Raw genomic sequence first — 27,686 nt, 5'->3', positions numbered from 1 at the left:
TTTTCCAAGCTGTTTAAAGGCACAGTCAACTTAGTGTGTGTAAACTTCTGACCCACTGGAATTGTGATACAGTGAATTATAAGTGAAATAATCTGTCTGTAAACAATTGTTGGAAAAATTACTTGTGTCATGCACAAAGTAGATGTCCTAACCGACTTACCAAAACTATAGTTTGTTAACAAAACATTTGTGGAGTGGTTGAAAAACAAGTTTTAATGACTTCTACCTAAGTGTATGTTAACTTCTGACTTCAACTGTATATCATTCAGGGTTTTAGGCTCAGAATGCATCCCAGGACACATTTTACTTCTTTAGCTATCATACAATAGGAGCTATAAGGTTGTACAAGCTTTTATCTATTCACCAATCTGTGACTGAAATTGAAGGATTTCCACCTCTCCTTTTATGGAACATCAATAAGTTCCAACAGAGGGAGGATTCCACCGCAATTCAGGCATGTGTGTGCGATAACATCTGACTTGGCGGAGGGAAGCACGCGCCGCGAGATGGATTAATTATGCGGTGAACATGGATATTCAGTTTATCATCACTTAGCAAAGGAGCGCTGTGCACACGATCAGAGGAGCAGGATAAGGAATTAACAATGCAATGGCACCTTGCAGCTCCTCATCCTACAAGTTCTGGGTTTTTCACTGTAATTAAAAAAAACATGCAATTATGTTCATATCTCACGCGGACTGTAGAGCCTAAGTGGGTCTGGTAAATAATTGCGCTTCCACATGAGTGTTGGATAAAAAAATGGGACAAAGAACGGAATTGTTGATTTCCAATGTAGGTCACCTGGGATGGAGGCATAGGGAGGAAACATGTATTGGTGAGGATCGGAAAGATTGAACAGACTGTAAAAAAAAAAACTCTACAGTATTATACAATAAAACTAACAGTAAAGTAACATATTCATTATTTGCAATGCAAAATGGGTGATTTTAGGCATAAACAGTCAATTAAACCGTAAATTCTAAAAAACGTGGGTTTAACAGTACATTTCTGTAACCGCACAGCATTGTGTGATTGCCAATTTGCAACTATTTTGAACAATTCTCAGTGATAGGATTGAAAGGGGTCAAGGTCTGAAGTGAACCAAACAAACAAGGTGTGTACAACATTTCTACGATTTACAAAGATAAATACACTGAATATTACACTGTAATGAAAAACTGTAATTTATACGGTACATTTGTACATTTATCAACAGTAAAATACTGTGAAGCATTATACTGCAGCATACTATATACAGCAGCAAAATGTGCTGTCAATTATGGTGCATTGTGGGAAAATGTTGTGGGCAGGGAAATAAATGCCGTATTTTCAATGGTACTGTATTTCCACCCCACAGAATACAGTACCATATCGCAGTTTTCGAGCACCAAAAACCTTTCTACCACTACACTGTAAAATAAATCCTGTTGTTTTCACGGTAACTTACTGGCAGCCAGTTACCTGTAAATACAGTATGTACTTTTTTTACAGTAACTTACAGGTAACTGGCTGCCAGTAATTTTCCGTAAAAACAAAATTATTTTTTATTTCTTTTTTTACAGTGTATTTGTTCCAGGGTATTGCTATTTCTGGCTCATTAAAATCTTTTGAGGATTGCCTTGAAAGAGGCTACATTTGTGCCTCCCGTAAGTGAGAGCTCTGTACCAATTTCACTGAACGTGTTGCAACATTTAAATACTTAGGCATTTGGATTGATATGGATTTGACATTTAAAAAACATATAGTTGAGCTGGTTAAGAAGCTAAGATTTAAAGTTGGCTTCTTCTACAAAAACAGATTGTGCCTTTCTCTAAGCAGTAGAAAGCAGATTATTCAGTCAACCTTTTTATCTGTTCTTGATTATAGTGATAGTATTTATCAAAGTGCAGCTGCTACTACACTTAAACCTTTGGATGTCATCTACCACAATGCCCTTCGTTTTGTTACAGGCGACAGTTTTGATACTCATTGCTAAAGACCCGTAGATCTCTACATTACTCCCTTTTTGTTTACAAGGCCCTACTTCATAAACTTCCGTCTTATCTACTTTTACTGTTGTATAGACACCTGAGTTGCCTAACCCGGTCACAGAATTGGTTAACTCTTGAGGTTCCTAGGGTCTCCACCGAGCTAGATAAATCTGCTTTTAGTTTTAATGCACCGTATTTCTGGAACAAAATTCAAAATACATTTCATCTTGATGTTTTGGTGCCATTGGGCAATTGAAAGTATTGATTGGGGATTTATTTGTCGATGAATGTAACTGTTTTTCTTGGTGATTTATGATGTTTTATTTGTGCTTACCATGATTGTGTTATTTTATTCTAATGTATGTACAGTGGGGAGAACAATTATTTGATACACTGCATATTTTGCAGGTTTTCCTACTTACAAAGCATGTAGAGGTCTGTCATTTTTATCATAGGTACACTTCAACTGTGAGAGACAGAATCTAAAACAAAAATCCAGAAAATCACATTGTATGATTTTTAAGTAATTAATTTGCATTTTATTGCATGACATAAGTATTTGATCACCTACCAACCAGTAAGAATTCCGGCTCTCACAGACCTGTTAGTTTTTCTTTAAGAAACCCTCCTGTTCTCCACTCATTACCTGTATTAACTGCACCTGTTTGAACTCGTTACCTGTATAAAAGACACCTGTCCACACACTCAATCAAACAGACTCCAACCTCTCCACAATGGCCAAGACCAGAGAGCTGTGTAAGGACATCAGGGATACAATTGTAGACCTGCACAAGGCTGGGATGGGTTACAGGACAATAGGCAAGCAGCTTGGTGAGAAGGCAACAACTTTTGGTGCAATTATTAGAAAATGGAAGAAGTTCAAGATGACGGTCAATCACCCTCGGGATGGGCCTCCATGCAAGATCTCACCTCGTGGGGCATCAATGATCACGAGGAAGGTGAGGGATCAGCCCAGAACTACACGGCAGGACCTGGTCAATGACCTGAAGAGAGCTGGGACCACAGTCTCAAAGAAAACCATTAGTAACACACTACGCCGTCATGGATTAAAATCCTGCAGCGCATGCAAGGTCCCCCTGCTCAAGCAAGCGCATGTCCAGGCCCGTCTGAAGTTTGCCAATGACCATCTGGATGATCCAGAGGAGGAATGGGAGAAGTTCATGTGGTCTGATGAGACAAAAATAGAGCTTTTTGGTCTAAACTCCACTCGCCGTGTTTGGAGGAAGAAGAAGGATGAGTACAACCCCAAGAACACCATCCCAACCGTGAAGCATGGAGGTGGAAACATAATTCTTTGGGGATGCTTTTCTGCAAAGGGGACAGGACGACTGCACTGTATTGAGGGGAGGATGGATGGGGCCATGTATCGCGAGATCTTGGCCAACAACCTCCTTCCCTCAGTAAGAGCATTGAAGATGGGTCATGGCTGGGTCTTCCAGCATGACAATGACCCGAAACACACAGCCAGGGCAACTAAGGAGTGGCTCCGTAAGAAGCATCTCAAGGTCCTGGAGTGGCCTAGCAAGTCTCCAGACCTGAACCCAATAGAACATCTTTGGAGGGAGATGAAAGTCCATATTGCCCAGCGACAGCCCCGAAACCTGAAGGATCTGGAGAAGGTCTGTATGGAGGAGTGGGCCAAAATCCCTGCTGCAGTGTGTGCAAACCTGGTCAAGACCTACAGGAAACGTATGATCTCTGTAATCGCAAACAAAGGTTTCTGTACCAAATATTAAGTTCTGCTTTTCTGATGTATCAAATACTTATGTCATGCAATAAAATGCAAATGAATTACTTAAAAATCATACAATGTGATTTTCTGGATTTTTGTTTTAGATTCTGTCTCTCACAGTTGAAGTGTACCTATGATAAAAAATACAGACCTCTACCTGCTTTGTAAGTAGGAAAACCTGCAAAATCGGCAGTGTATCAAATACTTGTTCTCCCCACTGTATATATATATATACAGTGGGGGAAAAAGTATTTAGTCAGCCACCAATTGTGCAAGTTCTCCCACTTAAAAAGATGAGAGAGGCCTGTAATTTTCATCATAGGTACACAAAAAAAATCCAGAAAATCACATTGTAGGATTTTTTATGAATTTATTTGCATATTATGGTGGAAAATAAGTATTTGGTCACCTACAAACAAGCAAGATTTCTGGCTCTCACAGACCTGTAACTTCTTCTTTAAGAGGCTCCTCTGTCCTCCACTCGTTACCTGTATTAATGGCACCTGTTTGAAGTTGTTATCAGTATAAAAGACACCTGTCCACAACCTCAAACAGTCACACTCCAAACTCCACTATGGCCAAGACCAAAGAGCTGTCAAAGGACACCAGAAACAAAATTGTAGACCTGCACCAGGCTGGGAAGACTGAATCTGCAATAGGTAAGCAGCTTGGTTTGAAGAAATCAACTGTGGGAGCAATTATTAGGAAATGGAAGACATACAAGACCACTGATAATCTCCCTCGATCTGGGGCTCCACGCAAGATCTCACCCCGTGGGGTCAAAATGATCACAAGAACGGTGAGCAAAAATCCCAGAACCACACGGGGGGACCTAGTGAATGACCTGCAGAGAGCTGGGACCAAAGTAACAAAGCCTACCATCAGTAACACACTACGCCACTAGGGACTCAAATCCTGCAGTGCCAGACGTGTCCCCCTGCTTAAGCCAGTACATGTCCAGGCCCGTCTGAAGTTTGCTAGAGTGCATTTGGATGATCCAGAAGAGGATTGGGAGAATGTCATATGGTCAGATGAAACCAAAATAGAAATTTTTGGTAAAAACTCAACTCGTCGTGTTTGGAGGACAAAGAATGCTGAGTTGCATCCAAAGAACACCATACCTACTGTGAAGCATGGGGGTGGAAACATCATGCTTTGGGGCTGTTTTTCTGCAAAGGGACCAGGACGACTGATCCGTGTAAAGGAAATATACCCCATAATGATGAAGCAAAAACAGGTTTTTAGAAATGTTTGCACATTTCTTAACAATACAAAACATAAATACTTTATTTACATAAGTATTCAGACCCTTTTCTATGAGACTCGAAATTTTGCTCAGGTGCATCCTGTTTCCATCGATCATCCTTGAGATGTGTCTACAACTTGATTGGAGTCCACCTGTGGTAAATGCAATATATTGGACATGGTTTGGAAAGGCACACACCTGTCTATACTGTATAAGGTCCCACAGTTGACAGTGCATGTCAAAGCAAAAACCAAGCCATGAGGTCGAAGGAATTGTCCATAGAGCTCTGAGACAGGATTGTGTCGAACACAAAACAAATCAAATCAAATGTTATAGCGGGTGTAGCGAAATGCTTGTGCTTCTAGCTCTGACAGTGCAGTAATATCTAACAAGTACTATCTAACAATTTCACAACATATACCTAATACACGCAAAAATAGTAAGGAATGGAATTTAAGAAAATATACATATATGGACAAGCAATGACAGAGCGGCATGGACTAAAATACAGTAGAATATTATAGAATAGAATGCAGTATATACATGAGTAGTGCAAGACATGTAAACATTATTAAAGTGACTGTAGACTAGTGTTCCAAGTGGCCAGTGATTTCAATAGGCAGCAGCAGCCTCTAATGTGCTAGTGATGGCTATTTAACAGTCTGATGGCCTTGAGATAGAAGCTGTTTTTCATTGTCTCGGTCCCAGCTTTGATGCACCTGTACTGACCTCACCTTCTGGATGATAGCGGGGTGAACAGGCAGTGGCTCGGGTGGTTGATGTCATTGATGATCTTTTTGGCCTTCCTGTGACATCGGGTGCTGTATGTGTCTTGGAGGGCGGGTAGTTTGCCCCCGATAATGCGTTCGGCAGACCGCACCCCCCTCTGGAGAGCCCTGCAGTTACGGGCGGTGCAGTTGCCATACCAGGTGGTGATACAGCCCGACAGGATGCTCTCAATTGTGCATCTGTAAAAGTTTGTGAGGGTTTTAGGTGCCAAGCCGAATTTCTTCAGCCTCCTGAGGTTGAAGAGGCTCTGTTGTGCCTTCTTCACCAAACTGTCTGCGTGGGTGGACAATTTCAGTTTGTCGGTGATGTTTATGCCAAGGAACTTGAAGCTTTCCACCTTCTCTACTGCGGTCCCGTCGATGTGGATAGGGGGGGTGCACCCTCTGCTGTATCCTGAAGTCCACGATCATCTCCTTTGCTTTGTTGACGTTGAGTGAGAGGTTATTTTCTGGGGAAGGGTACCAAAACATTTCTGTAGCATTGATGGTCCGCAAGAACACAGTGGCCTCCATCATTCTTAAATGGAAGAAGTTTGGAACCACCAAGACTCTTCCTAGAGCTGGCCGCCTGTCCAAACAGAGCAATCGGGGGAGAAGGGCCTTGGTCAGGGAGGTGACCAAGAACCCGATGGTCACTCTGACAGAGCTCTAGAGTTCCTCTGTGGAGATGGGAGAACCTTCCAGAAGGACAACCATCTCTGCAGCACTCCACCAATCAGGATTTTATGGTAGAGTGGCCAGATGGAAGCCACTCCTCAGTAAAAGGCATATGACAGCCCGCTTGGAGTTTGCCAAAAGGCACCTAAAGACTCAAACCATGAGAAACAAGATTCTATGCTCTGATGAAACCAAGATTGAACTCTTTGGCCTGAATGCCAAGCATCACATCTGGAGGAAACCTGGCACCATCCCTACGGTGAAGCATGGTGGTGGCAGCATCATGCTGTGGGGATGTTTTTCAGCAGCAGGGACTGGGAGACTAGTCAGGATTGAGCGAAAGATGAACGGAGCAAAGTACAGAGAGATCCTTGATGAAAACCTGCTTCAGAGCACTCAGGATCAAGACAACGCAGGAGTCGCTTCGGGACAAGTATCTGAATATCCTTGAGTGGCCCAGCCAGAGCCTGGACTTGAACACGATCTAACATCTCTAAAGAGACCAGAAAATAGCTGTGCAGCAACGCTCCCCATCCAATCTGACAGAGCTTGAGAGGATCTGTAGAGAAGAATGGGAGAAACTCCCCAAATACAGGTGTGCCAAGCTTGTAGTGTCATACCCAGAAGACTCAAGGCTGTAATCACTGCCAAAGGTGCTTCAACAAAGTACTGAGTAAAGAGTCTGACTACTTACGTTAATGTGATATTGCCGTTTTTTATTTGTAATAAATTAGCTAAAATAAAGCAGTTTTTTTCCTTTGTCATTATGGGGAATTGTGTGTAGATTGATGAGGGAAAAAAACTATTTAATCAATTTTAGAATAAGGCTGTAACCTAACAAAATGTGGTAAAAGTCAAGCGGTCTGAATACTTTCCGAAGGCACTGTATATATATAAATTTGGACACACATACTCATTCCAGGGTTTTTCTTTATTTTTACTATTTTGTACATTGTAGAATAATAGTAAATACATCAAAATGATGAAATAACACATATGGAATCATGTAGTAACCATAAAAGCGTTAAACAAATCCAAATATATTTTATATTTGAGATTCTTCAAAGTAGCAACCCTTTGCCTTGATTACATCTTTGCACACTCTTGGCATTCTCTCAACCAGCTTCGTGAGGTAGTCACCTGGAACGCATTTCAATTAACAGGTGTGCCTTCTTAAAAGTTAATTTGTGGAATTTCTTTCCTTCTTAATGCATTTGAGCCAATCAGTTGTGTTGTGACAAGGTAAGGGTGGTATACAGAAGATAGCCCTATTTGGTAAAAGACCAAGTCCATATTACGGCAAGAACAGCTCAAATAACCAAAGAGAAACGACAGTCCATCATTACTTTAAGACATGAAGGTCAGTCAATCTGGAAAATTTCTAGAACTTTGAAAGTTTCTTCAAGTGCAGTCGCAAAAACCATCAAGCGCTATGATGAAACTGGCTCTCATGAGGACCGCCACAGGAAAGGAAGACCCAGAGTTACCTCTGCTGCAGAGGATAAGTTCATTAGACTTACCAGCCTCAGAAATTGCAGCCAAATAAATGCTACACAGAGTTCAAGTAACAGACACATCTCAACATCAACTGTTCAAAGGAGACTGCGTGAATCAGGCCTTCATGGTTGAATTGCTGCAAAGAAACCCCTACTAAAGGACACCAATAAGAAGAAGAGACTTGCTTGGACCTGGAAACACGAGCAATGGACATTAGACCGGTAGAAATCTGTCCTTTGTTCTGATGAGTCCAAATTTGAGATTTTTGGTTCTAACCGCCGTGTCTTTGTGAGACGCGGAGTAGGTGAATGGATGATCTCTGCATGTGTGGTTCCTACCGTGAAACATGGAGGAGGAGGTGTGATGGTGTGGGGGTGCTTTGCTGGTGACACTGTCTGTGATTTATTTAGAATTCAAGGCACACTTAACCAGCATGGTACCACAGCGTTCTGCAGCGATACGCCATCCCATCTTGTTTGCGCTTAGTGGGACTATCATTTGTTTTTCAACAGGACAATGACCCAACACCCCTCCAGGCTGTGTAAGGGCTATTTGACCAAGAAGGAGAGTGATGGAGTGCTGCATCAGATGACCTGGCCTCCACAATCACCCGACCTCAACCCAATTGAAATGGTTTGGGATGAGTTGGACTGCAGGGTGAAGGAAAAGCAACCAACAAGTGCTCAGCATATGTGGGAACTCCTTCAAGACTGTTGGAAAAGCATTCCTCAAGAAGCTGGTTGAGAGAATGCCAAGAGTGTGCAAATCTGTCTCAAATATAAAATATATTTTGATTTGTTTAACACTTTTTTGGTTACTACATAATTCCATATGTGTTATTTCATTTTAAACAATGTAGAAAATAGTAAAAATAAAGAAAAACCCTTGAATGAGTAGGTGTGTCCAAACTTTTGACAGGTACTGTTTATATATATATATATATATATATATATATATATATATATATATATACAGTGGGGGAAAAAAGTATTTAGTCAGCCACCAATTGTGCAAGTTCTCCCACTTAACAAGATGAGAGAGGCCTGTAATTTTCATCATAGGTACACGTCAACTATGACAGACAAATTGAGAAAAAAAAATCCAGAAACTCACATTGTAGGATTTTTAATGAATTTATTTGCAAATTATGGTGGAAAATAAGTATTTGGTCATCTACAAACAAGCAAGATTTCTGGCTCTCACAGACCTGTAACTTCTTCTTTAAGAGGCTCCTCTGTCCTCCACTCGTTACCTGTATTAATGGCACCTGTTTGAACTTGTTATCAGTATAAAAGACACCTGTCCACAACCTCAAACAGTCACAATCCAAACTCCACTATGGCCAAGACCAAAGAGCTGTCAAAGGACACCAGAAACAAAATTGTAGACCTGCACCAGGCTGGGAAGACTGAATCTGCAATAGGTAAGCAGCTTGGTTTGAATAAATCAACTGTGGGAGCAATTATTAGGAAATGGAAGACATACAAGACCACTGATAATCTCTCTCGATCTGGGGCTCCACGCAAGATCTCACCCCGTGGGGTCAAAATGATCACAAGAACGGTGAGCAAAAATCCCAGAACCACACGGGGGGACCTAGTGAATGACCTGCAGAGAGCTGGGACCAAAGTAACAAAGCCTACCATCAGTAACACACTACGCCGCCAGGGACTCAAATCCTGCAGTGCCAGACGTGTCCCCCTGCTTAAGCCAGTACATGTCCAGGCCCATCTGAAGTTTGCTAGAGTGCATTTGGATGATCCAGAAGAGGATTGGGAGAATGTCATATGGTCAGATGAAACCAAAATATAACTTTTTGGTAAAAACTCAACTCGTCGTGTTTGGAGGACAAAGAATGCTGAGTTGCATCCAAAGAACACCATACCTACTGTGAAGCATGGGGGTGGAAACATCATGCTTTGGGGCTGTTTTTCTGCAAAGGGACCAGGACGACTGATCCGTGTAAAGGAAAGAATGAATGGGGCCTTGTATCGTGAGATTTTGAGTCAAAACCTCCTTCCATCAGCAAAGGCATTAATAATAATTGAAGATGAAACGTGGCTGGGTCTTTCAGCATGACAATGATGCCAAACACACCGCCCGGGCAACGAAGGAGTGGCTTCGTAAGAAGCATTTCAAGGTCCTGGAGTGGCCTAGCCTGTCTCCAGATCTCAACCCCATAGAAAATCTTTGGAGGGAGTTGAAAGTCCGTGTTGCCCAGCGACAGCCCCAAAACATCACTGCTCTAGAGGAGATCTGCATGGAGGAATGGGCCAAAATACCAGCAACAGTGTGTGAAAACCTTGTGAAGACTTACAGAAAACGTTTGACCTGTGTCATTGCCAACAAAGGGTATATAACAAAGTATTGAGAAACTTTTGTTATTGACCAAATACTTATTTTCCACCATAATTTGCAAATAAATTCATTAAAAATCCTACAATGTGATTTTCTGGATTTTTTTTCTCATTTTGTCTGTCATAGTTGACGTGTACATATGATGAAAATTACAGGCCTCTCTCATCTTTTTAAGTGGGAGAACTTGCACAATTGGTGGCTGACTAAATACTTTTTTCCCCCACTGTGTATATATATATGATTTCATTAAATCCAGGAGTTGGTTTTATAAAACAATGTACAGCTGTTCCTGTCGCTATACCTCCTTGAGGCGCCTCCTGGCCTGGGACTGGCGTTGCTGGTTCGCTGCTTGTGATTATGGCTATATGCAATTGCAATGGCATAGCCTTGTTTGTTAATTTAGCAGAAAATATACTCTTATATTCCCGTGCCCTTATCACAGTGAAGACACATCTATTTTATAGTAAGAATATAATGGAATATATAACTAGCTCCTGAGTGGCGCAGTGGTCTAAGGCACTGCATCGCAGTGCTAACTGTGCCACTAGAGATCCTGGTTCGAATCCAGGCTCTGTCGCAGCTGGCCGTGACCGGGAGACTCATGGGCGGCGCACAATTGGTCCAGGGTAGGGGAGGGAATGGCTGGCAGGGATGTAGGTCAGTTGATAGAGCATGGTGTTTGCAACGCCAGGGTTGTGGGTTCGATTCCCACGGGGGGCCAGTATAAAAAAATATGTGTTCACTAACTGTAAGTCGCTCTGGATAAGAGCGTCTGCTAAATGACTAAAATGTAAATAACACATAAAAGAGAAAATAATATTTTTCCAAAAGAAAAAAGTTGCCAGTGTGAGTGAGATGCGCATCTCATGTCTGGAACAGTAAATGTTTTAAAGGGTGACAATTTGAGAAGTGTCTCATGCGCTCAATTTTAACAGTTGAAATACACTTTTTAGATTTCATCCGGATTAGGTTCGGCCTGTTCTTTGAAATTTTCAAAAAGGATTGACAATTTTACATTTACCATTGCATGATTGCGCATGAATGACCTTTTACCCCACGACACGACACATCTATTTGGTGAGTAGGCTTACTATAGTGTTCTTCCCTAGCTTGTTTTTAAATGGCATCTGAAATCAAAAGTAGTCTATTCTATATTACATTATTAGGTTATTAATATAGGCACATGGGATTCAGTTCCTTGTGCTTGACTAGAAAGCAATATCGAATTGATGTGTCTGCTGCTTATGTTGTAGACTGTTGTCTACCTGATCTTGCGTGATTGATGTTATTTTTTTTACTGTCCGTTTATTCTAAAGAACAAGGTGTAGCCTAAGCCTAATTGTTTCTCCATGGATCTGACTTGGCCTGCTCGTTGCACTTTGCCTTGTATCAATCTGTGCGCTCGGTAATCCGGGTATAGGTATAGCCTACTTAATGATGATTGACGACTATTCAAACATTCAAACATTAATGCATTTATGATAATAGTTACTTTTGAAGTTATTAGCCCTAACTGTAAAATTTTAACTAATATGAGGGGGGGGGGGGGGGGTGGATCAGCTTAATATTGCAGATAGATTGTATCTTCTATCAATGTAATTGTCTGCATCACTTCCAATCCCCCCCCATTTTTTATATATATACTCCCCTTTATTACTTTTCAACCCCGCCATCCTTTCCTTACTTGGAGTAAATTAGTGAACAACAATGCCCAGGCCTCTACTTCCGGTCTATACTTACTATCTACACTTTATGGACACAGTTAATTTTACAATAATTATATTATATATATATATATATATATATATATTATTATTATTAATTTTTTTTGCTCCTGAACTTCTTCTACTCTCAACCTCTCCGATCATTTTCATGATGTCCATCCGGTTTGCTTCTATATGCCATATCTTTCTAAATGTGCTCTTTCCCAAAAGCTCCCAACATACAACCTATATACTTATTATGGACACAGTATGCTTACATTATTAGCTATCTTTGTTATTATTTGTTGTTATTTGTTATTAGTCCCATCCTTCAACTCTATTCAACACCTCCCATCTATCTCTTAACACCATCCATATAGGATTTCTATTTGCCATATATATTTCAACCGTACTGTGATGTTTTACAAAAGTTCTGAACCTTTCTATTCTCATTGCTTCTACAGATTGTGAATTAAAAATAAACATTTTTGCTAAAAGTATTATTATATTATTGATCGATTGACTATGACTTTTCAGATCACCCAGTAATGCTATTTGCAAGGTTAGCTCCAGGCAAATATTGCAATCCTTTAGCCATTCCTGGACCTGTGTCCAAAAACAAGCTACAAATGGACAGAACCAAAACAAATGATATAATGATTCTGTCTCTTCACAGCAAAATCTGCAGAGCTGTGAAGATTGTATCCCCCATATAAATAACATTCTATTGGTAGCAAGAGTTTTATATAATAATTTAAATTGAAAGATTCTAATTTTTGAATCCGGTGTCGTTTTGCATGTCAGTTCATAAACACTATGTGAACTGACATGCAGTTCACAACTATTTTGCAATCTATATGGGACGGCTGTCAATCCTTTGGTCCTTAAGTGAAACCGATATACTTTTTTATTTATCACAGTTTTCCTTAACCATTTATGTTCTTTAATGCAAGGCCGACAGACAAGTTCCTTACTTTCTCCCCCTTCCACTTTCCTCTTCCACTTTTGCGGTAAGGCTGCAATTATTTTGTTGTAATTTTGGGTAGAGCAGACATTTCCATATGTTTTTGTTAGCTGCATGAGCGACATAACTCCACCAGTCCTACCGATGATATCATTTACGAAGATTATACCTTTTTTAAACATTCTGTCAAAAAATAAAAATGTTTTGTCAATTAGTATATTTGAATTTAACCACAATATTTGTTGCATTATTTGTTCTGTCGTTTCTGGAGGATTAAATTGAAATTGCAACCAACTTTCTATGGCTTGTTTTAGAAATAGTGATATTTGGGAGATGATTTCCTTTTCAAATAACTGCAAATTAGTTGTTGTAATCTAAATAAAGGGAAAAAGGCCTTTCTTGAACATTGGGTGAGACAATCTTACTAATTTGCTTGAGAACCACTTCGGATTTAAGTATAACTTTTGTATGACTAAAGCTTTTAGTGATAGGTCTAATGCTTTAATATTTAATAATTTCTGTCCTCCGAATTCATGTTCATTATATAAATATATCCTTTTAATTTTGTCTGGCTTGCCGTTCCAAATAAAATTGAATATTCTTTTCTCATATAATTTAAAAAACTGTTCGCTAGGTGTAGGCAAGACCATAAGCAAATAGGTAAACTGGGATAATACTAAAGAGTTAATCAGGGTGATTTTTCCACAAATTGACAGGTATTTTCCTTTCCATTGTAGTAAGATCTTATCTATTTTTGCTAACTTTCTATTAAAATGTATTGAAGTGAGATCATTTATTTCCTTTGGGATATGTATTCCGAGTATATCCACATCACCATCAGACCATTTTATTGGTAAACTACATGGTAATGTAAATATTGTATTTTTTAGTGATCCAATTCGTAATATAGTACATTTGTCATAATTTGGTTGTAATCCAGAGAGGTTAGAAAATGTATCTAGATCCTCTATGAGGCTGTGGAGGGATTCTAGTTGTGGATTTAAAAGAAAACATGAATCATCAGCGTACAATGACACCTTTGTTTTTAAGCCCTGGATTTCTAATCCTCTGATATTATTATTGGATCTGATTTTAATAGCTAACATCTCGATGGCCACAATAAATAGATATGCCCATAGTGGACAACCTTGTTTCACTCCTCTTGACAGTTTAAAACTTTCGGAGAAATAGCCATTATTTACTATTTTACACCTAGGGTTACTATACATGATTTTGACCCATTTTATAAGAGATTCTCCAAAATTGAAATGCTCCAGGCATTTATACATAAACCCCAGTCGAACTTTATCAAATGCCTTTTCGAAGTCTGCTATGAATAGCAGGCCTGGTTTCCCATATTTTCCATCGTGTTCTATTGTTTCCAATACTTGCCTTATATTATCTCCAATGTATCTTCCATGTAAAAAACCTGTCTGATTAGAATGAATAATATCCGACAATACCTTTTTAATTCTATGCGCTATACATTTTGCTAGAATTTTTGCATCACAACACTGAAGTGTAAGGGGCCTCCAATTTTGTAAATGGACTGGGATCTTTATATTTTCCACTTGTATCCTGTTTCAGTAATAATGAGATCTTCTTCTTGAGTGTCAGATAATCTACCATTTACATAGGAGTGGTTAAAACATGCTAATAACGGTCCTCTTAGTATATCAAAAAAGGTTTGGTATACCTCGACTGGTATGCCATCCAACCCTGGAGTTTTCCCAGACTTAAAGTCTTTAATTGCATCCAGAAGTTCCTCCTCTGTAATTTCACCTTCACATGAGTCTTTCTGTGTGGCTGTTAATTTGACATTATCAATAGAAAAAAAATCTCTACAATTAGCTTCAGTTAGAGGAGATGGAGGCGACTGAAAATAAAACATATGCTCAAAGTACTTTGTTTCTTCCTTCAAAATATCATTTGGTGAATTATGGGTGACTCCGTCAATTGTAACCAGTTTCCTTAAGTTATTTTTGGTAGCATTCCTATGTTGAAGATTAAAAAAGAATTTTGTGCATTTTTCCCCATATTCCATCCAGTTTGCTTTATTTTTATAATATATTACACTTGATCTTTCTTGAATAAGTTTCTCCATTTCTTTTTGTTTTTCCTCTAATTTATTCTGAGCCTCTATGTTACAGTTTTTATTGCCATCTACAGTGGGGGAAAAAAGTATTTAGTCAAACACCAATTGTGCAAGTTCTTCCACTTAAAAAGATGAGACAGGCCTGTAATTTTCATCATAGGTACACGTCAACTATGACAGACAAAATGAGAAAAAAAATTCCAGAAAATGACATTGTAGGATTTTTTATGAATTTATTTGCAAGTTATGGTGGAAAATAAGTATTTGTTCAATAACAAAAGTTTCTCAATACTTTGTTATATACCCTTTGTTGGCAATGACACAGGTCAAAGGTTTTCTGTAAGTCTTCACAAGGTTTTCACACACTGTTGCTGGTATTTTGGCCCAAATTATGGTGGAAAATAAGTATTTGGTCACCTACAAACAAGCAAGATTTCTGGCTCTCACAGACCTGTAACTTCTTCTTTAAGAGGTTCCTCTGTCCTCCACTCGTTACCTGTATTAATGGCACCTGTTTGAAGTTGTTATCAGTATAAAAGACACCTGTCCACAACCTCAAACAGTCACACTCCAAACTCCACTATGGCCAAGACCAAAGAGCTGTCAAAGGACAACAGAAACAAAATGGTAGACCTGCACCAGGCTGGGAAGACTGAATCTGCAATAGGTAAGCAGCTTGGTTTGAAGAAATCAACTGTGGGAGCAACTATTAGGAAATGGAAGACATACAAGACCACTGATAATCTCCCTCGATCTGGGGCTCCACGCAAGATCTCACCCCGTGGGGTCAAAATTATCACAAGAATGGTGAGCAAAAATCCCAGAACCACACGGGGGGACCTAGTGAATGACCTGCAGAGAGCTGGGACCAAAGTAACAAAGCCTACCATCAGTAACACACTACGCCGCCAGGGACTCAAATCCTGCAATGCCAGACGTGTCCCCCTAATTAAGCCAGTACATGTCCAGGCCCGTCTGAAGTTTGCTAGAGTGCATTTGGATGATCCAGAAGAGGATTGGGAGAATGTCATATGGTCAGATGAAACCAAAATATAACTTTTTGGTAAAAACTCAACTCATCGTGTTTGGAGGACAAAGAATGCTGAGTTGCATCCAAACAACACCATACCTACTGTGAAGCATGGGGGTGGAAACATCATGCTTTGGGGCTGTTTTTATGCAAAGGGTCCAGGACGACTGATCCGTGTAAAGGAAAGAATGAATGGGGCCATGTATCGTGAGATTTTGAGTGAAAACCTCCTTCCATCAGCAAGGGCATTGAAGATGAAACGTGGCTGGGTCTTTCAGCATGACAATGATCCCAAACACACCGCCCGGGCAACGAAGGAGTGGCTTCGTAAGAAGCATTTCAAGGTCCTGGAGTGGCCTAGCCAGTCTCCAGATCTCAACCCCATAGAAAATCTTTGGAGGGAGTTGAAAGTCTGTGTTGCCCAGCGACAGCCCCAAAACATCACTGCTCTAGAGGAGATCTGCATGGAGGAATGGGCCAAAATACCAGCAACAGTGTGTGAAAACCTTGTGAAGACTTACAGAAAACGTTTGACCTGTGTCATTGCCAACAAAGGGTATATAACGTGGTCCTCTGTAGCTCAGCTGGTAGAGCACGGCGCTTGTAACGCCAAGGTAGTGGGTTCGATCCCCGGGACCACCCATACACAAAAATGTATGCACGCATGACTGTAAGTCGCTTTGGATAAAAGCGTCTGCTAAATGGCATATTATTTTATTATTATAACAAAGTATTGAGAAACTTTTGTTATTGACCAAATACTTATTTTCCACCATAATTTGCAAATAAATTCATAAAAAATCCTACAATGTGATTTTCTGGAGAAAAAAAATCTCATTTTGTCTGTCATAGTTGACGTGTACTTATGATGAAAATTACAGGCCTCTCTCATCTTTTTAAGTGGGAGAACTTGCACAATTGGTGGCTGACTAAATACTTTTTTCCCCCACTGTATCTGTTCTGTTAGACTTTCTATTTCCTTTCTTAGTATAAACTCTTTTGACCTAAATTGCTTTTGTTTTCGAGATTTGTACTGAATTGCATGGCCTCTAAAGGCACATTTAAAGGTGTCCCATACAATAAGGGGATTCGCTGTACCTATGTTATGTTGGAAAAAGTCAGTTATAAATTCCTTTGTTCTAGTTATAAATAAATTATCATCCAATAGGCTTTGATTAAATTTCCAATATCCTCGCCCACGTGGAAATTCAGTAAGAGTAATGTATATGCCTATTATATGATGGTCCGACCGCATTCTGTCCCCTATCAACACTTTTTTTTAAACCTTTGGTGCCAACGAGAATGAGATAAGAAAGAAGTCAAGACGACTAGCTTGATTCAGTCTCCGCCATGTATATCTCACTAGATCAGTATATTTAAGCCTCCATATATCTACTAGTTCTAATGTATCCATGACATTCACAATTTCCTTGAGAGCATGTGGGTGATTGTTTGTGGTGTGATTTCCTTTACGGTCCATTGAGCTATTTAAAACAGTATTATAATCCCCCACCATAATAATGTTGTCTTGAATTGCTTGCAGGGTTGATCATTTATTATATATATTGTCAAAGAATTGTGGATCATCATTATTTGGTCCGTAAAGGTTAATGAGCCATATCTGTTTATGGTCCAATAACATATTTAAAATAATCCATCTACCTTGCGTATCTATTTGGACAATTTGCACATTCGGATCGAAATTACTATTAATTAATATCATCACCCCTTTTGAATTTCTTTGCCCATGGGAGAAGTATATTTCCTCCCCCCATTCTTTTTTCCACGCTACTTCATCTCGAATTGTTGAATGAGTTTCCTGTATACAATAGATATTATATTCCTTCTCTTTGAGCCATGTAAATATTGTTCTTCTTTTGTTATTATCAGCTAAGCCATTACAATTATGACTGGCTATACTTATTTCACCATACACCATAATGAGATACAAGTTTCAAATCTATTTATCATTATATATGTTTGTAAATTTACCAATAAAAAATACCGTAATGATTGAGTGTCCATATAGCTGTACCGTGATATTTGCATTGCTACGGAGTAACCCTTCAATTGTTCTCCACTAATTCCCCCGCTAATGCCCCTCCCCATCCCAAGTTGAGCCGTCATCCCAGTGATCAGCATCCCACCCACGTCCCTCCAGATCCCTAAGGCCCCGAGAGGCCAGGACCCATCCATCGAAAACAGCACACAGTGCCACCCACAAAACAGAAGCAGATTAACCGCCAAAAGCATTTCCAATGCTTTCACCTCTATATATATATATATATCTATATAACCATTTTTTTTAAATTATGCATATCCTATTTTCCATCATTATCAATTAATATGCGTAATAATGTCGGCAGTTCACGCGTAGGATTCTAACATATAACCCGGATTGCCATTGTATTACATTTAATTCATTGACAAGCAATTATTATCCTAGCAAATAATTCCCGTGGTCCATCCCATACCCCCCCCCCTCCCCCCCAACATCCCCCCCCCCCCCACAACAGATGCCAGACAAGCACACACGCACATACTCACATACTCCAACACACTCAACCCCCCTCCTCCACAATCCACCATAAAATCAGATACTCAATGGCTGTTATATCCCAGAGCCCAACTCGAGAAATAACCTGATTTACGAGTGCACATACAGTTAAAGCTGATTGAGAAAGCATGCAGATTGAGCAGAAATTGATAACAATGTGAGATTTGATTAATCTACTTAATCTATGTCAAGATCAGATCCACCCTCTTCACCTGAGACACAAACACTCTGATCCGCTGTTGTAACCATTTTCCCAAGCATCTCCGTGCGGTCAGACCTTTGATTATTTTGTGCCACCTGGGCCGCAATGATAAACCCCCTCTCTGATTGTCCGAGTGTGACCCCCTCCCCATGGGTTACTGCAGCCAGTGTTGCCAGCACTGCCACTACTTGGGTGGGCGTACCCCACCGGAATCCCCACCGGCTAGGTAAAAGGTCATCAAGGTTCTCATTAGCAGCTTTGAGAATTTCCTTGTATATTATGCTCTCCCATCAGGGGGCTCTGGCTTTGTAGGACCAACCCTGCCAGGCAGGCTCAGAATCTTGAGGGGGCGGTGCTGCTCAAGTAGGTCTCTGACCGCATTTATTTCTCTGTTTAGGCTGCATAGTCACAGCAGGTCCATAAAAGAGATGGGAACTTCTCTTTGGTGAATGGGTCGCTCAGGTGGGTGTCCAGGTTATAGGGTTAGGGATCTTTCCATCATGATAGGACAATGAAAAATTAGATTAGATGTATACTATATTTAAAAATGTATATCCCTCATCTACACAAAATTGAAAGCTCTCTCTCACTACCCCTGCTCATAGACCCCCGGTCGGCTCTGGGATATGCAACCATTTCCCCTCTCACTCACTTAACACCGCACCTTTTCAAACACAGAAATGCACACCACATGGTTGACTGCGGAAGAAATGGGCAGAGCGTGCAAACGCACCTGCATCCACATCTGCCGCAAGGGGGAAAGGACGCCAGAGAGAACACAGGACCAACCACAACAACCATCCCCCAAAACAACAACCTCCCGCCAAAAAAGCCATGTTCTACGTATACATAACGGTCCTCCACACTCACCGCCTTCACGTCCCGCAGGATCTTGGGCGCTGACTCCAGGTTGTGCCACTGGCTCAGGCTCGTACACGCTCACGACCTTGAAGCCCGGGCTGAAGTTGCCGTGGCCACCGATGCTATACAGGATGTCTTTGATACAGGTGAGACCAAAGGAGTGTTTACGTGTGGTCAGGTTGCTCACCTGTTCCCAGGTGTTGCGGTTGGGGTTGTAGCGCTCCACGGTCTTGGCAAAGCCCGGTTCCATGGAGCGTGCTACGTAGACGTGGGACTCTGTGGTGGCGATGGCATGGCCATCCAGGTGGTTGTGGATGTGGGGCAGGTTGACCCAGCGGTCCTCGTAGATGAAGTAGCCCACACATTCACTCAGGTAGTCACCCCCCTCTGACACCCCGCCCACCACCATGATCACGTCCATGTTCTGGCCGAAGCGCGGCTGGAAGGAGGCCATGTAGGACGACCAGAACTCCAGGTCAGCTGACTTGAGGTTCTCACAGCGGAATGGCGTGGCCCTCCACGGCATCAGACACCAGATGGAGACAGGCCTCGTTGGCCACCATCAGCGCCTCATTCTTCACCACGTGTGTCAGATAGGTGGCCTTAATCTGGGGTAGCCGGAGGATACGGAACAACTCCTCAAAGTACCTCCACCGCTGTTCTGTGTTCCTCTGGACCCACTTCACCACAGCCTCAAACAACACCTCTTCCGCGTCCACGGTGATCTCTGCGTCAGACAGCCAGTCCCTCACCAGGTGGAAGGGAACTCCTTATCCTGGATGACCTTGTGGAAATTGCGTCGGATCATGTCTGCGGCCCGCAGAGCCAGCTGGTCCAGGGTGTACATGTGGGCCTGGCTGTGCACGGCCACACAGTTGGCCAGGCTCAGCTTCTTCTTCAAGAACTCCCCATAGAAGTCCTTCAGATGCAGCAGCAGGAACCTGTCAGTAAGCTCCAATACTTCATGCACATTGCAGGTGCTCACACGTATTTCTCCCGTGTACATGTATTGAATGACGCTCTCCACCGTCTCCGGGTCTGGTCCCAATTCAGCGCTCCATTCCTTCATCTCAACCCGACCCGACAGCGCAGTGAAATAGTCCGTAGCCGCGGCCAGTACAGAACGGTGAGCAGAAAACTCACAGCTCTGAACATTCCCGGTTGCCACCCCACTGCTGAAGGCCAGCGTCACGTCACAGAACAATCCATGCTTCTTCTGTTCGTTCTGCCGCCGAGACAGCTCTGTGCAGTGGGAGGAGGAGGTGACATCCTTGCCCTCTTCCGTGTCCCCGTCCCCGACAATGATGCTGGGCGTGCTGCTACCGCTACTACCCCGGCAAATATCTCCTAGATAAAGAACAAACACTTCAAAACCTTCTTATTATATTTCCTTTCTTTTTTTTTGCCATTTATGATTGTGTTATTCAATGCGTTTCTCTGGGCTATAGTAGTAAAGGCCAAATTCAATACTTTATCAAATAATGTTTTATATATATTTTTTATACCTAAAGGGGTCCTAAAATTCAAAATCAAATATCTAAATTATCCATAGTATGACCATCTTGGGGCACTCTGTTCACAACATTGCCATCAGAAAACTGCTCGCCCACACGACGCTCTGCAATCTGCCCAGTACAGTTGAAACCAGGATTCATCCGTGAAGAGCACAATTCTCCTCCTGCGTGCCAGTGGCCATCGAAGGTGAGCATTTGCCCACTGAAGTCAGTAACGATGCCGAACTGCAGTCAGGTCAAGACCCTGGTGAGGACGACGAGCACGCAGATGAGCTTCCCTGAGAGGGTTTCTGACAGTTTGTGCAGAAATTCTTCGGTTGTGCAAATCCACAGTTTCATCAGCTGTCTGGGTGGCTGGTCTCAAATGATCCCGCAGGTGAAGAAGCCAGATGTGGAGGTCCTGGGCTGGCATGGTGTCACGCCCTGGCTCTGGGGCTCTGTTATGTTGAGCCAGGGTGTGTAGTTTCTGTGTGTTTGTGTTCTGTGTTTAAGTTCTAGTTCATGTGTAGCTATGTTGGTCGGGGTGGTTCTCAATCAGAGGCAACGTGAATCAGCTGTTGCTTGTTGTCTCTGATTGGGGACCATACTTAGGCAGCCGTTTGGCAGTAGTGTATTGTGGGATCTTGTTCCGTGTATGGTTAGTGTTTGTAACCAAGGACATCACGTTATCGTTTTGTTGTTTTGTTCGTGTGATCATTCAAATTAAAAGTATGTTCGCATTCCACGCTGCGTCTTGGTCCTCTGTGTATGACGATCGTGACAGAAGATCCCACCAATACAGGACCAAGCAGCGTGCCCAGGAGCAGACAGCCTGGACGTGGGAGCAGATATTGGACGGGCAGGGGTCCTGGACTTGGGAAGAAATCCAGGCCGGGATGGATCGCCGTCCGTGGGAGGAGACGGTGGAGGCGCGCCGGAGAGAGGAGCAGCGGCGCCAACCGGGCCGTCGTCGGATCGGCGAGAGGCACCCCCAATAAATTTTTAGGGGGGGGCACATGGCATGGACGACGGGGCTGCTGGAGGCAGATAAGGGGCGAGTTCGTGGACGAGGAGAGAAGGCCACCGGGTTACGGGAGCCATTGGTGAGAAGAGGGAAGGAAGATGTAGAGGCACGGCGAGAGGTACTGAGGTGTGTTGCCAGTCCGGTCCGGCCCGTTCCTGATCCCCGTGTAAGGCCAGTGGTGTGTGTTCCCAGTACGGTCCGGCCTGTTCCTGTCCCTCGCACCAAGCCTACGGTGCACGTCGCCAGCCTGGCCCGGCCTGTTCCTGCCCCTCGCACCAAGCCTACGGTGCGCGTCGCCAGCCCGGCCCGGCCTGTTCCTGCTCCCCGCACCAAGCCAATGGTGCGCGTCGCCAGCCCGGCCCGGCCTGTTCATGCTCCCCGCACCAAGCCAATGGTGCGTGTCGCCAGCCCGGCCCGGCCTGTTCCTGCTCCCCGCACCAAGCCTATGGTGCGTGTCGCCAGCCCGGCCCGGCCTGTTCCTGCCCCTCGCACCAAGCCTACGGTGCGCGTCGCCAGCCCGGCCCGGCCTGTTCCTGCTCCCCGCACCAAGCCAATGGTGCGCGTCGCCAGCCCGGCCCGGCCTATTCCTGCTCCCCGCACCAAGCCAATGGTGCGCGTCACCAGCCCGGCCCGGCCTGTTCCTGCTCCCCGCACCAAGCCTATGGTGCGCGTCGCCAGCCCGGCCCGGCCTATTCCTGCTCCCCGCACCAAGCCTATGGTGCGCGTCGTCAGCCCGGTCTGGCCCATTCCTGCTCCCCGCACCAAGCCTGTGGTGCGCATCGTCAGCCCGGTCCGGCCCGTTCCTGCTCCCCGCACCAAGCCTGTGGTGCGCATCGTCAGCCCGGTCCGGCCCGTTCCTGCTCCCCGCACCAAGCCAGGGGTGCGCGTCGTCAGCCCGGTCCGGCTCATTCCTGCTCCCCGCACCAAGCCTGTGGTGCGCGTCGTCAGTCCGGCACAGCCCGTGCCCGTTTCACCGGTGCCTGGTCAGGTACCGGTCAGCTGCTCCACACCGGAGCCTAAGCAATCCGCTCCACCGATGTCCAGTCCAGCTCCAGCCAGCGGGACCAGACCAGGGGCACTACGGGGGGGTTATTAGAGGGTGGTGGTCACGCCCGGAGCCGGATCCGCCTCCGAGGAGGAATGCCCACCCGGCCCTCCCCTGTTCGGTTTATGTTTGTCGCAGTCCGCGTCTTTGGGGGGGGGTACTGTCACGCCCTGGCTCTGGGACTCTGTTATGTTGAGCCAGGGTGTGTAGTTTCTGTGTGTTTGTGTTCTGTGTTTAAGTTCTAGTTCATGTGTAGCTATGTTGGCCGGGGTGGTTCTCAATCAGAGGCAACGTGAATCAGCTGTTGCTTGTTGTCTCTGATTGGGAACCATACTTAGGCAGCCGTTTGGCAGTAGTGTATTGTGGGATCTTGTTCCGTGTATGGTTAGTGTTTGTAACCAAGGACGTCACGTTATCGTTTTGTTGTTTTGTTCGTGTGATCATTCAAATTAAAAGTATGTTCGCATTCCACGCTGCGCCTTGGTCCTCTGTGTATGACGATCGTGACACATGGTTACACGTGGTCTGCAATTGTGAGGCCGGTTGGACGTACTTCCAAATTTTCTAAAACGGTGTTGAAGGTGGCTTAAGGTAGAGAAATGAACATTAAATTCTCTGGGAACAGCTCTGGTGGTCATTCCTGCAGTCAGCAAGCCAATTGCACGCTCCCTCAAAGCTTGAGACATCTCTGGCATTGTGTTGTGTGACAAACCTGCACATTTTAGAGTGGCCTTTTATTGTCCCCAGCACAAGATGCACCTGTGTAATGATCATGCTGTTTAATCAGCTTCTTGATTTGCCACACCTGTCAGGTGGATGGATAATCTTGGCAAAGGAGAAATGCTCACTAAAAGGGATGTAAACAAATTTGTGCCCACATTCTTTGAGAAATAAGCTTTTTGTGTGTATGGAACATTTCTGGGATCTTATATTTTTGTTCAGTATAATTCTACGAATACTATTTGCATCAAACGAGGGTAGAACTGTTGAAAACTGCGCTGCTTGAAAACATTTGCTTTCCTTCATATTTCAGGTGTCTTGTTTTGGTTCGAGAAGATGGTAAATTACACAGTTGTATACGGAAAGGTTTAACACTCAGGGACCTGCTTATAACTGCTCTAATACTCAAATCCCCCAACATGCATGCACTGAAAACAGCAGATAATGCATACCTATAGAATTTGAATTTCACTATGGCAGACAAAAATTCTGATTGATGTGTATGGATGTTGTATACAGTGCGCAAACATTGTTTATGTGGCAATAAAACACTGTTATACCCTTCCTTTAAATTCAAGGCATACGACTGAAACATATGGGACTTTTGAGATAAGAAGAGAATATGGTGAATGCCGCTTGCCTTCCCAGCTGCTCTGATGTTCACTTCTATGTGTTTTTTACTGCATTAAGTAGAGTAGTGGGTGCTGTGAAACACTGAGGGGTCAACACAATTAAACAGGAAACAGATGTGTTTGGAAACATCAAGGTTAGGAAGAAGCCACAGCCGACACTTTGTACCAAACAAGGATGTCAAAGTGTGAATGAACTCTGAATCTAGTTACACAGGTTACCAATTCCTTGAGAGAGAGGGAAAGAACAGCATATAGAGAGGCAGAGAGAGAGAGATCTAGTTACACTGATTTGAACACCATCTGGAAGTTTTCTACAGTACAGAAGAGAAACTGGAAAGAAAAGGAAATTTGTCATAACAAAGTTTATTCCCTGACATAGTGTGTAATCAAGATCTGGCGAATGCTACCAGGACGGAGACTTATTCACCTCAGGTGGCTGGTTTAATGACTCCATTGAAAGACTGGGGGCCAAATAAAAGTTAATGTTAGTAGCGCCCAAAGGCTTTTAGCACTTGCAACGAGCCATGAAATTACTGCCTGGCTGGGTGGAAACGGAAGGGGCAGGTCCTCTGGGAATTGCTACCTCACATATTTTTGATGGGAGTGTGTGTGTGTGGTGGGGGGCTGCCTCTTTGTGTGTGTGTGTGTGTGTGTGTGTGTGTGTGTGTGTGTGTGTGTGTGTGTGTGTGTGTGTGTGTGTGTGTGTGTGTGTGTGTGTGTGTGTGTGTGTGTGTGTGTGTGTGTGTGTGTGTGTGTGTGTGTGTGCGAGGAGGGTGACAGGGGACTCAAATCTCACAGCAACTCTCCCAAGTAGTCTAATTTCCAGAATTGGTGTGTGTTGAGTAAAGTATATAAAACACTTTTCGCTATTGACTAGCTATTGTTTCAGACAACATGATTCCTCCACAAACAATGGATTTGAATAAATATGCAGATTAAATATTCATAGACAGGCTAATTAGTAATCAGAGTGCCTATGATACTGATAGGGACACTGCTACCCCAGAGAGAAACAGGAAAATATCAGGCATTTTTCATAATACTGTATCACAGTTGAGTTGCATTAAATTCAAAGAGATTTCTGAGATGAGACAAATTCCTAGACGTTGATAAAGTTCTAGCCAAGGCATGACGTCAGCCTCAGAAGAAGACATTCATTAGCAGTATGCATATGACGTGCTGCTGCTGTCTCTGCTCCTCTCCCTATCAAGTCATGCCTAGCTGGAGGACTGATAACAGACAAATGTGAAAACCCAGATAAGGAAGTGAATGCAAATATTTCTGATTTTCCTTCTGAATTCTGGGTAAAAATGTCAGTAAAGGGGCCTCCCGAGTGGCGCAGCGGTCTAAGGCACTGCATCGCAGTGCTTGAGGCGTCACTACAGACCCGAATTCAATCCCGGGATGTGTCGCAGCCGGCCGCGACCGGGAGACCCATGAGGCGGCTCACAGTTGGCCCACCGTCGTCCAGGTTTGGCCGGCCGGGATGTCCTTGTCGCTCTAGCGACTCCTTGTGGCGGGCCGGGTGACTTCAGTCGTCAATTGTACGGGGTTTCCTCCGACACATTGGTGCGGCTAGCTTCCGGGTTAGACGAGCAGTGTGTCAAGAAGCAGTGCGGCTTGGCATGGTCGTGTTTCGGAGGACGCATGGCTCTCGACCTTCGCCTCTCCCGAGTCCGTACGGGAGTTGCAGCGATGGGACAAGACTGTAACTACAAATTGGGGAGAAAAAGGGGTAAAACAAAGTGTGTATTTTGTGTGTTCTTTTCTCTCTCAGTTTGTCATAAAATGACTCCTCTTTTGGGGTTTTTCTAAATTGGCTTTTCTTCCAGCAGTGTTGGCTGTGTGTACTGTGTGGCTCTGTATTAAGCTGTTTGTTTGGGGCTGGTCATTTGTTTCCATAATTACAGTGATGATAGTAGCATAATTGTTTCTAAATCGCCACTGTGCGTCTGTGTTAGAAGGTTGCAATAGACATTACAGGATTTGAGAATTTGTTAGAATAAATGCCCATAATTCTGAGACCAAAGTAGATTTTTTGGGGATCACAAAACAAACATTTTCTGAGAAAACAAAAATATTTTGCATAAATCACTAAAGCCAGTTAATTTGCAGGAATTGATTGGCCAACTATGCTTTGTATTGACAATTCTTTCTTCAAGGTAGGCTATTTAAGATACTGAAAATGTCACGTGTGACCCATTTGCATGCAATCTAGATGAAGAATTTCTATTGGATAATTGATGAGTCATGTGATTTGGATTCTGTGTATTTAAACCCCCCTGTTTTTGTGTTCTAGGCAGCTGCTCACAGGAGGCTAATGCAGTCCAGAGGCATGGTGGAGCCTATGTTTTGCTAGTGCATGTAGGGCGTTATTTGGTGAGTGCATGGCTAATGGAGGTTGTTTAAGATTAAATGGAAGTCTTGAAAAGATGGACGCCTGCCACACTGCACCACTTCCTGTGCCCCTTTGTTTTCTTTGTTTTGGTTTGTATAATTATTTTAACTATGGTTTTAGCAAACAAAACAATCGAAAGGAAATGAGAAACTGGAATGTGTTTGAAATGGAAATATTGAAAAACATGCCTTAGTAAATGTTAAAAACTATCCCTTCATTGTCTGCCTCTGCTTCACTCTGCCTGCTCAACCCAGACCTAGAACTTGTCACTTTGTACCTTGTGACATTTGGCGTAGTCGGCAGGATCTGGGCCACTGAGTGGAAAGTTGTAGAACAGGGCCAGTTTTGGTTTGCTTTTACTGTTCTGTGTTCTCCAAAGTTCTGCAGTCTCTCCCATGGGTGGTTTTGACGATAGCTGGGGCAGAAGAGGAAGCCATCCCCTGCTGTTCTGAGAGACTGTGTGACCTAACTGGCCTGGGGTGTGCTAAGGTGCCCTATGGGCGAAGGCTGAGCAGCTCTAAGGACATGGCTGGAGATGTGTGGCCTGTTGAGGCTGAAGGGGACGTGCAAGCCAAGGGGACAGGTCAACACTGCTGTGGGGGCTGCCAACAGCTGGATTGAGTAGTCCACAAAGTGGGTGAGCGGCGTAGCTGAGGTGACGGCTGGGCAGCTGCTGGATGTCACACCTATCAT

At 43.3% G+C, this 27,686-nt stretch overlaps 1 pseudogene across 1 annotated transcript; it reads right to left on the bottom strand.

The window, feature by feature from the left end:
• Positions 1–547: 547 nt before the first annotated feature.
• LOC311113409 (kelch-like protein 11) lies at positions 548–27,686 on the bottom strand (annotated as a pseudogene). The gene is made up of 3 exons: positions 27,464–27,686; positions 19,664–21,028; positions 548–565 (listed from the first exon to the last, which is right to left on the bottom strand). The product of its transcript is annotated as a kelch-like protein 11 (transcript).

This window comes from Coregonus lavaretus (assembly GCF_964263955.1).
Source record: "Coregonus lavaretus genome assembly, chromosome: 40".
Lineage (NCBI taxonomy): Eukaryota > Metazoa > Chordata > Actinopteri > Salmoniformes > Salmonidae > Coregonus > Coregonus lavaretus.
This window is presented reverse-complemented; position numbering and strand designations above follow the sequence as displayed.